The following is an 11,291-nucleotide window of genomic DNA, read 5'->3' as shown; positions in this document are numbered from 1 at the left end:
AGAGTCAACAATTCCCCTGTAGTTACGCCGAGAAATAGAGCACACCGGTCTAAGTTTAGAGCTGAGTGACGTAGACAATTCCAAAAGATCATGACCGGCAATGAAAGGACTCTGAGATTTAGTGAATGATATAATTTTGTCCATATCATCCACTACAAGCACGTCAAGCCAAGAATCAGAAATTGCAGTGTGATGGGTAGGCTCAGAGTTAACAATATGCAACGATAAACTAGACATTAGTTCACGCAAATAATCCGCCTCGAAGTTAGTCGATGATAAATTGCAATTCAAGTCACCACCAATAATAATGTTTTTGTAGAGATGAGAGAATCGGTTTAGAGACTCGACAAAGTCATGCAAAAGTAGACCCTTAGGCCTTCTGTAAATAGACGCAAATAGCACCGATTCACCATCTGGTAGACGTACCTCGATAAGGAGATATTCAGGTGAATTATCACAGACGTAATTAGAGGTGGCCAAGATCTTAACTTGAAGCGACCTATGCACGTAACACGCCACTCCACCGCCCATCCATCCCTCTCTATCATGACGAACCAAGAAGTAATTGTCCAAGGCCACAGTCGCATCAGAGACATTCACATTGAGCCATGTTTCAGAGACAGAAATTAAATGATAAGAACGAGTGGCAAAATGCAGTCTAATATAATCAATATGTCCCCGCAGGGAATTGGCGTTAAATTGAGCCACGCAAAACTGAGTAGACCTCGAAACACAGCCACGATGAGCGACGGATGGCAACGAGCAATCGGAACGAGCACGTCAAACTAACTTGTCAAGATCAGACGCCGAGTCAATCTTAATAACAGGCTGACCATCCGAGTGCCTGACATGTACACGACCCCCCCTCACCCAAACATACGCATAAGAATTTGTCTTTAGCGACACGCTTCGTCTGCTGCAACAGTTCGTAAGTGTCTTTGGGGAGCAGCTCGTTCACGTGCACACTCCGATCCGAACCATTATCACAGACCTCCTTCTGCATAAGCACACGCCGAGCTCGTTTTTTTTAGATATTACAATCTCACGACACCGCAGACGAGGCTAATGTGACGATGTAAGAGTTAGTATCTGAAGTAGGTAAGGGGCGGTCAGAAGCCCTCGCAGGCGCAGACTTACGAGCAACAGTCCTAACGTTAAGAATGTGGTACGACAATTCCGGGATTTCCAATGCCGCAAACACATTGCGAACACACTCAGAAGGGGTGACAGATATCGTGGCAGGCACACCCCGAAACAATCAACTCATTCCCGGTCTCGCGCGCGACAGAACAAGAATCAGCACGATCGCTCCTAAGCCCTCGAATCTCATCCGAAAGAGCCTCACACCGCTGCTCTAAACTCAACAATACGCAGGCTGTTTCGCTCGACATTGCTCGCAATACTGTTTAACTTATCGAGTTTATCTTTAAGTTCTACATTCGTTCGCCCGCTGTTCCTCAACAAAAGCCGAAAATTTCGCATTAGACTCACTCAGTTTCTCAGTCAGTCTTGCATTTGATTCACTCAGTTGTTCGGTCAAACGAAGCAAAAGGTCATTAGTCGTATTATCACATTGAGACTGAGACAGAGACCGCGACTGAGCGCCGACGCTTACAGGAGCAGTCATAGTGTCAAAATTAACTGTTGATACAGAACTTTCTACCTCAGGTGTGAGAGGTAAATTGAGAGAAACAGACAATGACTTGCAACAAGTGTCGGCGTACTTGGTGACCGAATACGGCTTAACACAGCCCGGATGAAATATTCTCCTGCACTCACATTCAATCAGGGTAGTCGCAATCGTTTTCTTACATTTAGCGCACGAGCGTTGCATCCCCACCACACATGCAGGCAATACAGCAGAAGGAATACGCAGCGATAACGCGCCCGCAGCAGCGATAGTAAAGGTCACTACACACAGACCACCTGCACCGAGTCACATATGGCAGTCAATAGTCACCAGATAGCACGTGTCCAGAAGATAGCGTCGAGATGGAGAAACCTTTAACGCATGCGTAGCCGCGATAGCCAATTCTCAACAGAAACAGCCAAGAGCTAGGTTATAGCAGGCAAAAATATTCTCCACTAAAATGCGCATTGACAGACAGCAATCACCCAAGAGATAGCAATTGTGCTTGATAAGCAACCAAAAACATGCCAGAATCTGCAAACAAAATGGCCCGAAGGCAACTTACAGCAGAAAAGAGGATCGTTCAAAGCAAGAGCACAAAGAATAAGCACAGTATGATACTCCACAGAGAGAGAGAGAGAGAGAGAGAGAGAGAGGGAGAGAGAGAGAGAGAGAGAGGAGGAGAGAGGAGAGAGATGGAGGAGAGAGAGAGAGAGGAGAGAGAGAGAAGAGGGGGAGAGAGAGAGAAGAGGAGAGAGAGAGAGGGAGAAGAGAGAGTGGGAAGAGAGAGAGAGAAGAGAGAGGAGAGAGAAGAGGAGGAGGAGAGAGAGAGGAGAGAGGGGGAGAGAGAGATGAGAGGAGAGGAGAGAGAGAGAAGAGAGAGGAGAGAGAGAGAGAGAGAGAGAGGAGAGAGAGAGACGGAGAGAGGAGAGAGAGAGAGAGAGAGAGAGAGGGGAGGGAGAGGGGGGAGAGAGAGAGAGAGAGACTATTTGCGTGTCTTAGCTATTAAAATACGGAAAGATTCACGTAAAAAAAAATAAAAATTAATCTAGAAAGATATCCAAATACATAGAAAAAATACTCGAATCGAAATGTAAACAAAAATATAGAGATGTATGAGATGTCTAGAGAGAGTATATAAACACAGAATGTATGAGAAATTCTCGGAACATTCCATTGCCGCTGCCTGTCAGTATATAAGCTGTAAATCGCGAAAGGTTACCGGTCGATTTGTTTGTTTTGTGCGAGTGTTATTAATAAATCTTATTGTGCGAGTATTATTATTAAAAATGCCGCGACCCAGAAGATCTAATCTTTCCCAACAAAGCCGTAATGCAATTAGGCTTCGTAACATTGCGAATCAATCCACTGAAGAAGAACGAGAAATCGCACGAGAAGAGCGCCGCGTTAGTATGGCCCGACTTCGTGCTTCTAAAACACAAGAGCAAAGAGAGGCAGCCCGTGAAACGGCTCGGTTGGCAATGAGAAATCGTCGAGGCTTATCGCACAGATCAACAACGAGATAATCTTCGACGCGCAAGAAGAAATGCTTCAAGTGTTGATTTGAATCGAGCAGCGTTTCTATACGATTGCACAATTGATTACAGCTCGCATCCTTTCGTTCGCATTGGTCCAATGGACGTTGTTTGTGGGCATTGTGGCGCATTGAAGTTTGCTGGAGAAACGCCTGGATTGTGTTGCCTTAATGGCAAAGTGAAATTGCCATTATTGACTCCGCCACCTGAGCCATTGCATTCATTGCTTCGTGGCGAAACACCAGAATCACGACATTTTTTAGCGAACACTCAAAAATACAATGGCTGTTTTCAAATGACTTCATTTGGGGCAGACATTATCGTAGAACATGGATTTAATCCGACATTCAAGGTAATTTGTGTTGAAGAGAGTAAATGTTCATTTTCTTTAAAAGATAAGATTTAAGACAAAAAAATTTGCTCAAATGTTGTTTGTTAGGTTTCTGTATTTGTCTCTAAAATAAATAAGGCATGCTAACATTTAAAAAAATTTGTGTTTAGCTAAAAGGTATCACTACATTCATTGACTGTTAGGCGGTACGAAGTTTGCCGGGTCAGCTAGTTTTGACATAAAATATTAAATATCTCGTAAACTATTCATTTTTTGATGATTCTACCTTAATACTTTTATATGTAGAATAATTAGAAGAATCATATTACGTAAAAAAAGTATACAATTTAATTTAAGAAAATTTCGATAATCTTCATGTGACCTTATAATGTAAACTGTTCAATTACAGATAAGCGGGTGGAGAACCATCAGATCATGAATGATTATATGATAAGAAAACGACGTTTTTTAGTCGAGTTTGTCGTTAAGGCATATGATCTGCTGTATAACAAGTTTTATCCAGACACAAAATGGTGCGGACCAGGAAACCGGTCCACTGGATATCATGATTTGGGCTCCAATCGGCAAGAAGATATGTGTTGTAGACAACACGATCATTGTCGATATTGGATTCCACCAAAGACCACCTGTTTGAGAGCACGCGGTAGCGCGGTGTAGCGCGAGGTAACGAGACGACCACAAGAAAACAGGTAGCAAGTACGAAAAATATGAAATAAAGTCTATATTTACAGAGTCAATATGTACAAAGTTCGTTTCTTTACAGCAAAGAAAGGAAGCCGTGAGCGCGCACAGAATTTAGCACGGCAAGGCGGCGAGATGTAGCGAGTGCTGAAGCGAATTGCGGATGCAAAAGCAAATGCGGATTGCAAAGCGAAAAGCGGTATAAAGCGGTGTGCGGTCGTATTAGATACTAGGCGGTGATCTGCGAGCGAAATCGGTTCCGCGGCGCAGCGGCGGTCTTTTATCACCTCCGCGGTGATGCTCCCTCCAGGCAGATCACCGATGATTTCGGGCGGGTGATTGGCCCTCGGCGGCCTACGTCATCGCGTTGACGTCACCGTTTTCACGTGACGACTAGAAGTGCTCGTTGCTTGTTTTCGGCAGCGGTGTTTATGGCATAAACTTTCTCCCTTGTTGGCGCGGTAGCGTGACTTTGTTATTGCCGAGCGAATGTCAGCGAATATTCCAGAATGCGACTGAGAGAAAATCCATGCCATAATTTGCCAATAATGCGACTTCTACATAGCGATTTCTTTAAATATTGCTGAAGGCGAGCGAACTCCGACATGCAATCAAACGCGATTCCAGCAAGAGTAGCGCAATCTCAAACACCACCAAATATAACTTATACAATGATTCCCCTTATGAATTATTAAAAAATAAATAGTTTACGAGGTATTTTAGACTTTATATTTCGGTACATTTTGACATAAAATATTAAATATCTCGTAAACTATGCCAGGTAAGCTTTATGTATCTTTATATTTGCAACATTTACAATCGCGATTAATATTACTTATATGCAACAGGTACATTTTGCACCCGAAATGTGGGAACGCCCACGGGTTGACGGAAAACAGAAATTGAAAAATTGCGCAATTCCAACGATGTGTTTGCCAGATAAAAGTACAAACGTTGCTGAAATAGGTTCAAATGTAAGTTTTTACTGCAGTTTTATTGCAATAAAATTACATGTGTATATCTGCTTTTAAGAATTTACATGCCAATATATTTATAATTAATAATAATATAGTGTTATACATCTATTACAGATCGACGTCAATACTGAAACAGCAAACAAATTAGAAGACAAAACAAATTATGAAGACTTCTCAGACAATGTGTTAGCAAAGGATATAGAAGAAATAGAATCAACTATTAATATTGCTGAATCATTTACCGAATTGACAAAAAACATCCATAATGAAGAAACAGAAAATTCAATCTCGATAGTGTCAACACCCATTTCACAAGCAGTTATACCCGTGCCATTAAACACAGTTGATGTTGAAAAAGTTGTGGAAGAGGCTGATAAAAAAATTCAGAAATTGGCACAGTATTTAATTGACGAACGAAAATAATTTTGTTTTAACTGGTCGTTTTACGCAAGATTGCCTTGAGAATTTGTTTTCTTGTATAAGAACAAAGAACCCTGTTTCTAATTCCTTGTAATTTAAACAGAACTTGAAACTTACTGCAATATCGCAGTACTTAAAATCAACTCGTACATCTAATTATGAGACAGATGATGGGCAATTAATTGGTGATATTTTAAATCAACCGAAAAAAGCAAAAGAGATAAAAAAATGTGCACAAACTTCATTGAATACATCACATTTTGTGAATGCAAACGCTAATATTACTTTAAATAATATAGAATTAAATATTTTATTTAACATAGCTGGTTACTTAATATCTAGTATTATTAAATGTAGTAAAACATGCCGAGAGTGTTTAAATTCAATTGGATTCAAAAATTGTAATCCCAAACAAAATTATACTAAATTTGTGCAATTAAGACGCTTCCGTGAAAAAAACACTATTTTTTGTTAACGATAAAACATTTCAATATTTTTGTGCAATGAAAATTATTATAAGAAAATATCTTCCATATGTTAAAAATACGTCAACTAATTTTTTAGAATTTTATATGAAGAAAATGCAGAACATTACATGTAATAATATTAAAAATTGCCATAATTTAATGTTACAAATAAAAAACGCTTTATTATATATAGAGTACGTATTTCTTGCAATCGATAATATTTATCAAAAACATATAATAGCAAAACTATGGCAATGCATTCCCTTATTAAATAATATTGCTAGACGTTATATATTGTTATAAGCGAAAATAACTTTTATTTACAATACATGAATTGTGATACATTACTTACTAGCTGGTTACCCGGGCTTCGCCCCGGAGAACACGCCCTGGAGGACATATGTAATAAGACACGCAAATAGGTGATAGCGTATATTTACATTTAACGCCAATAGATTTCCGCATCACACTTGAGGTACTATTGTAAATGCGTTTTTTTTTTTAGTGGTTTCCCCAGTAGGCCTATTCCACTGTAAAGAAATTCGTGCTTTGTTCCCGTATTTAATTACTTTAAATACATTATGACTCAAATAAACTTCGTGTCTCTCACAGACATGGTGTCTCTTACAAACATGGTGTCTCTTACAGATATGGTGTTTCTTACAGACATAGTATCTTTGACATGGCGTTGATGAATCAGTCAGTCAGAACTTCTTCCTTTATATTTTAAAAAAATTGGTTCAATGGTTTATCCTTTACGTTGATAAGTCACTTAGTATGTCAAAATATCATTCTTTTCGTTTTTTTTTTTTTTTTTTGAGATTAGGTCATTTTTTTCCATAAAAATGAGCAAAATTATATAAACCTCTTTCACACACATGTTTTTCTCCTTATTTGTTTTCTCAAACAGGTATAATGTCTTTCACATACATGTTTTTCTCTCTCCTACGAATATTATATTTTTTATCATAATTTCTTTTTAAAAATTCTCCAAAAATATCTACGACCTTTTTTATCTATTTTAGAACTTCTTTGTATACCACATTAGTAGTTCTCCCCTCAGGCGCTAGTAACTTACTTTTTAAAAATTCATTCCTTTCATTATCGTTATTGCGCAATTCTTCCATATCCTGAATCATATAAATTGCTCTAAATATTTAGCTCTCCAAATATTCAGTTGAAAACACCAACCTATTTTAAATTGACATATAATAAATACGTGAAAATAGCAACTTTTTGTTTTTAAATTCTAACTCGAGAAATTTTTTTTTAAATAAAGTATACAGGATGTAATCATTTTCTAAAATCAAAAAATATTTTTATAGAAAATAAAGTTTGCAATTTCATATATTTATACCCAAAAAATGGTTCAGTGGTTTATATATATAAAAATTATGAAAATTAAAAAGACCGGTTTCCAAAAAAAGAAATTCCCAATTTCATATATTTCTGGAAATCAGTTTTTCTAATTCTTTTAAAAATTGGTAACAAAAAACTATACACTCAGTGGCACTCTCCGGAAAAGTCTACCCCTATTTCATATACTTTTGATAAAAATTTGATCTATATTTCTTTGAGATTCAATCAATTATTTCCCGAAAAATTGGAGAAATTAAAAAACCGGTTTTCAGAAAATCGGTAACAAAAAACTATACACATAGTGGCACTCTCCGGAAAATTCTACCCCTATTTCATATACTTTTGATAAAAATTCGGTTCAGGGGTTTGGGCTGGGCGTTGATGAGTCAGTCAGTTGATGAGTCAGTCAGAACATCTTAATTGGAAAAATTAAAAAACCGGTTTTCAGAAAATCGGTAACAAAAAACTATACACATAGTGGCACTCCCCGGAAAATTCTACCCCTATTTCATATACTTTTGGTAAAAATTCGGTTCAGAGGTTTGGGCTGGGCGTTGATAGTCAGTTGATGAGTCAGTCAGGACATCTTCCTTTATATATATAGATAATACAGCAATAAAGAATATTTTACAATATTTAATGTTTTTAGTTCTTTAAATAAGCGCGCGATTTTTCAACGTTTTTATTGGTAGCGCCATTGTGTGTTCGTGCTGACGTGACCCAATCAAAAGAGATACATGACTTGACCAGACTCTGTATTCAGGGACACTACGCGGACGTACGTAATATTTTTTTGCAATAAAAAATTTAAACTATTTAATTTAGAAATTACATCAACGGACCAAAACCCATGGTCGAAATTAATAATGTCTCGATTTGATCCGAAAAAGTGCTGTGTGAATCCGACAAACCAAGTTGGCTCACAGTTTTTCTATGTTCATATCGGAAGACGTTATTATATTGCCAGTTACGGTCGATTTAAATAATTTATTGTTTTAAATAATTCCATATATTTATAATTAAGAAAACGAATGTAGTTGATATCTTTTACTTGAAATAAAAAAATATTTTCTTAAATTATGTGTCTACATTCCTATTGCCATTGAGCGGCGCGGTGTACCAAATCCAAATATATGTATTTTTTACGGCCAATAAATGTAGACACATAAATTAAAAAAACATTTATTGGTTTTAATTTAAAGATATCAACTACATTTGTTTTCTTAATTTTAAATATATCGAATTATTTAAAGTAATAAATAATTTCTTTGTTTTCGCGCGACTGCTTGTTTTAAAAAAACAGATTTTCTTCAATATAATAAATAATTTTTTTATTTTTAAATAAATACATTCTTATTTTAAATTGTTTCATATTTGATCTTAAAAAGAATGATATTTTTGTTCATTAAAATAATAATTTATTTAATAAAATAAAACGTTTTTCTAAACAAAATAAATATTTATTTAAGTCAAAATATTTAATTTCAATGTAATGTATTTATTTAATCAAAAAATATTTTTTTATCAGTGTACTCTCAGCGAGCTTGGCCTCACTCTTGGCAAGTTTGGCCTCGCTCTCGGCGAGCTTGGCTTTTAAGATCTTCACCTTCCTAGTCAAGGTGGATATGTATTTTCCCATTATGTTTATTTAATATATATATATGTATACAGGGTGTCTGGTAATTACCGTGCCATCTCTCGTGAGCAGGTAGAGCAGACTGAATAGAAAAGTGCTTTACCGTTCTGCGAGTTTTTCAATAATTAATAAGATGTTAATAAAGATTTGCAAATAAGCGTGCATTTGCGCGATTCAGCGACAAGAGACAGCCAAATGTTACGCATTATTTGTTGTTGCTAGAAAAGTATAAGAGCTACCGAGTATATCTCTTTTATGTTTGTGGCTTCAAGTTTACTTTAACCTATAATTTAAGACATTTTAAGATGTTAATTATAATTAACTTCTACTTATAATTACACATGCCGTGAAATTGCACGCCCCTCCCAAAGCCTTGCCGCGCGTGTAGCAACCGCAAACCGTCCTATGACGCTGAGCTGTTTTTTTTCCGCCGAATCGAACCGACGCACTCTGATTCAGAGATCTTTGTCAATTAATTCTTCATTACTTATTAAGAAACTCGCAAAACAGTAAACTATCATCCAACCATGTTTCTAACAGCACCATCACATCCCATTCCTTCAACCCAGTCAAGGTGGATATGTATTTTTCCATTATGTTTATTGTCTCGCGGTTTGCATCCCCGACGGAGAGTTCACATTTGTTCCCGCCAGAGGGGAAGGAGCTGCTCCTTCCCCACTGGTACACCACCCGGCACTCCTCTATAGCGGGGGCGATCGCCATTTTTACCGCCGAGCTCGCTCCCAACTCGACGGCTGGCCCATCGTTTGATGACGACAGGGGGGAGCTAAATTAAATTAAATTAAATTACATTAAATTAACAAATTATATTATTACACAAATGCATTTATTAATGCACAAATTATTGCACAGCACAAAATACTTACACCGTCGCACGGATAAGTAATTTTGAGTTGCATCTTGCCCACACCTGTTTAAAAAATCTGCCTCTTCTTTTTTGGTGGACTCTGGGTCGGAGGTAAAACCTCCGTCTTGATGTCCAGACGGTTCAATGTCACCACGGGAACTAAACCGGACTCCGGTACGTTCTCGTGATTGCTTGCTTCCACGAGACGCGACCTGGTGGATGAGTCAGATTGTAGTTCATCCAATGCAGGCTGCTCGCGCCTTCGGACTTCTCTTTTTGTCCAATTCCAGTGTTATTCCCACGAGTAAGGGGAATAACAGGTCCAACCGGGTAGAGTCCCGGTAAACCGGGTGAGGGGACTTACAATACAACTGGGGGTGGCCCCAGGTTCTTAGAGGTTGGTCGCTTGCCGCCGGACTTATCCTTCGACCATCCCATAGGCGCGCACCATACCGTAGGATTAGGGTGTTTTTTTATAGAGGTCACCATCCTCGCAGACCCAGGCGGTTAAGCCAAGGTCACCCGGGCTCAGACAGCCCAAGAATTTTTAGAACAGACGGGTCAGACGGATTATCAATTTCAAATCAGGCATTTATAATATTTGCATTATTTCCAAACATTTTTTTAGAACACATAAATATAGATATTCTTGAAAGCTCTAGTATTTGTGCTTTTATGCAAACAATTGTCCAGTAAACAAGTTATCAATATTTTTTTACTCACTGTCAAAACACGGTTCCAAAAAAGCACATTCACAAGTTGTGAATGAAGCGCGATATTAGTACAAGTAATTAGAATCAAACCCGCCTCGATATTGTTTTCCACATATCTTGTATCAATTTGTATTGTTCAAAGGTTCAAACTTGTCTCGATACGAATTTTCACATATAAAACTACAATACTAATATCAGGGTAAATGGGTGGACACAGTTTCATTACTCTTTTATAGAATGCTCGTTAGCGTTTAACTTTTTAACTCTATATTTCTTGCGTGGTTTTTTTAATGTTATTACTCGCGTGTAAAGTTTTAAATGCGATTACGAAGAACACTTATAGGCAAGGTTGACTTCCGGTTGCCGTGTAATACTTCCTCTCGATCCTCAGCCTCTCTGTACATACTTCTGCTGCGATAATGCGTTGTTATCGACCACGCCCTTCACGAAATCGCGCACTAGTATTTCGGATCCGGAAAGCTTTTGCTGGGATTCGGATTAATGAGGGTAATTAACTTGCAATTGCTTTTATGAAAACAAATAACAAGAATATATATGTGTACACGAAGTACAGGATTACAATGGGTGTGGCCCCGATTGCATCTTACATCCCAACATTATATCTCAATTTTTATTATTCTTTTGGATGATTT

At 37.8% G+C, this 11,291-nt stretch overlaps 1 long non-coding RNA gene across 2 annotated transcripts; it reads left to right on the top strand.

Moving 5' to 3' along the window:
- Positions 1-2,645: 2,645 nt before the first annotated feature.
- LOC139786513 (uncharacterized) lies at positions 2,646-6,250 on the top strand. Of its 2 annotated transcripts, none has more exons than XR_011722326.1 (4): positions 2,646-3,517; positions 3,906-4,213; positions 4,281-5,172; positions 5,290-6,250. It is a non-coding gene; the product is annotated as an uncharacterized lncRNA (long non-coding RNA). The 2 variants fall into 2 exon arrangements; XR_011722325.1 differs by having other exon boundaries at positions 2,647-3,517; positions 3,906-4,206.
- The last annotated feature ends 5,041 nt before the right edge of the window (positions 6,251-11,291 follow it).

Source organism: Temnothorax nylanderi, unplaced genomic scaffold (genome assembly GCF_030848795.1).
Source record: "Temnothorax nylanderi isolate EJ_2023f unplaced genomic scaffold, tnyl_v1.0 TNYL_tig1058_pilon, whole genome shotgun sequence".
NCBI lineage: Eukaryota > Metazoa > Arthropoda > Insecta > Hymenoptera > Formicidae > Temnothorax > Temnothorax nylanderi.
This window is presented reverse-complemented; position numbering and strand designations above follow the sequence as displayed.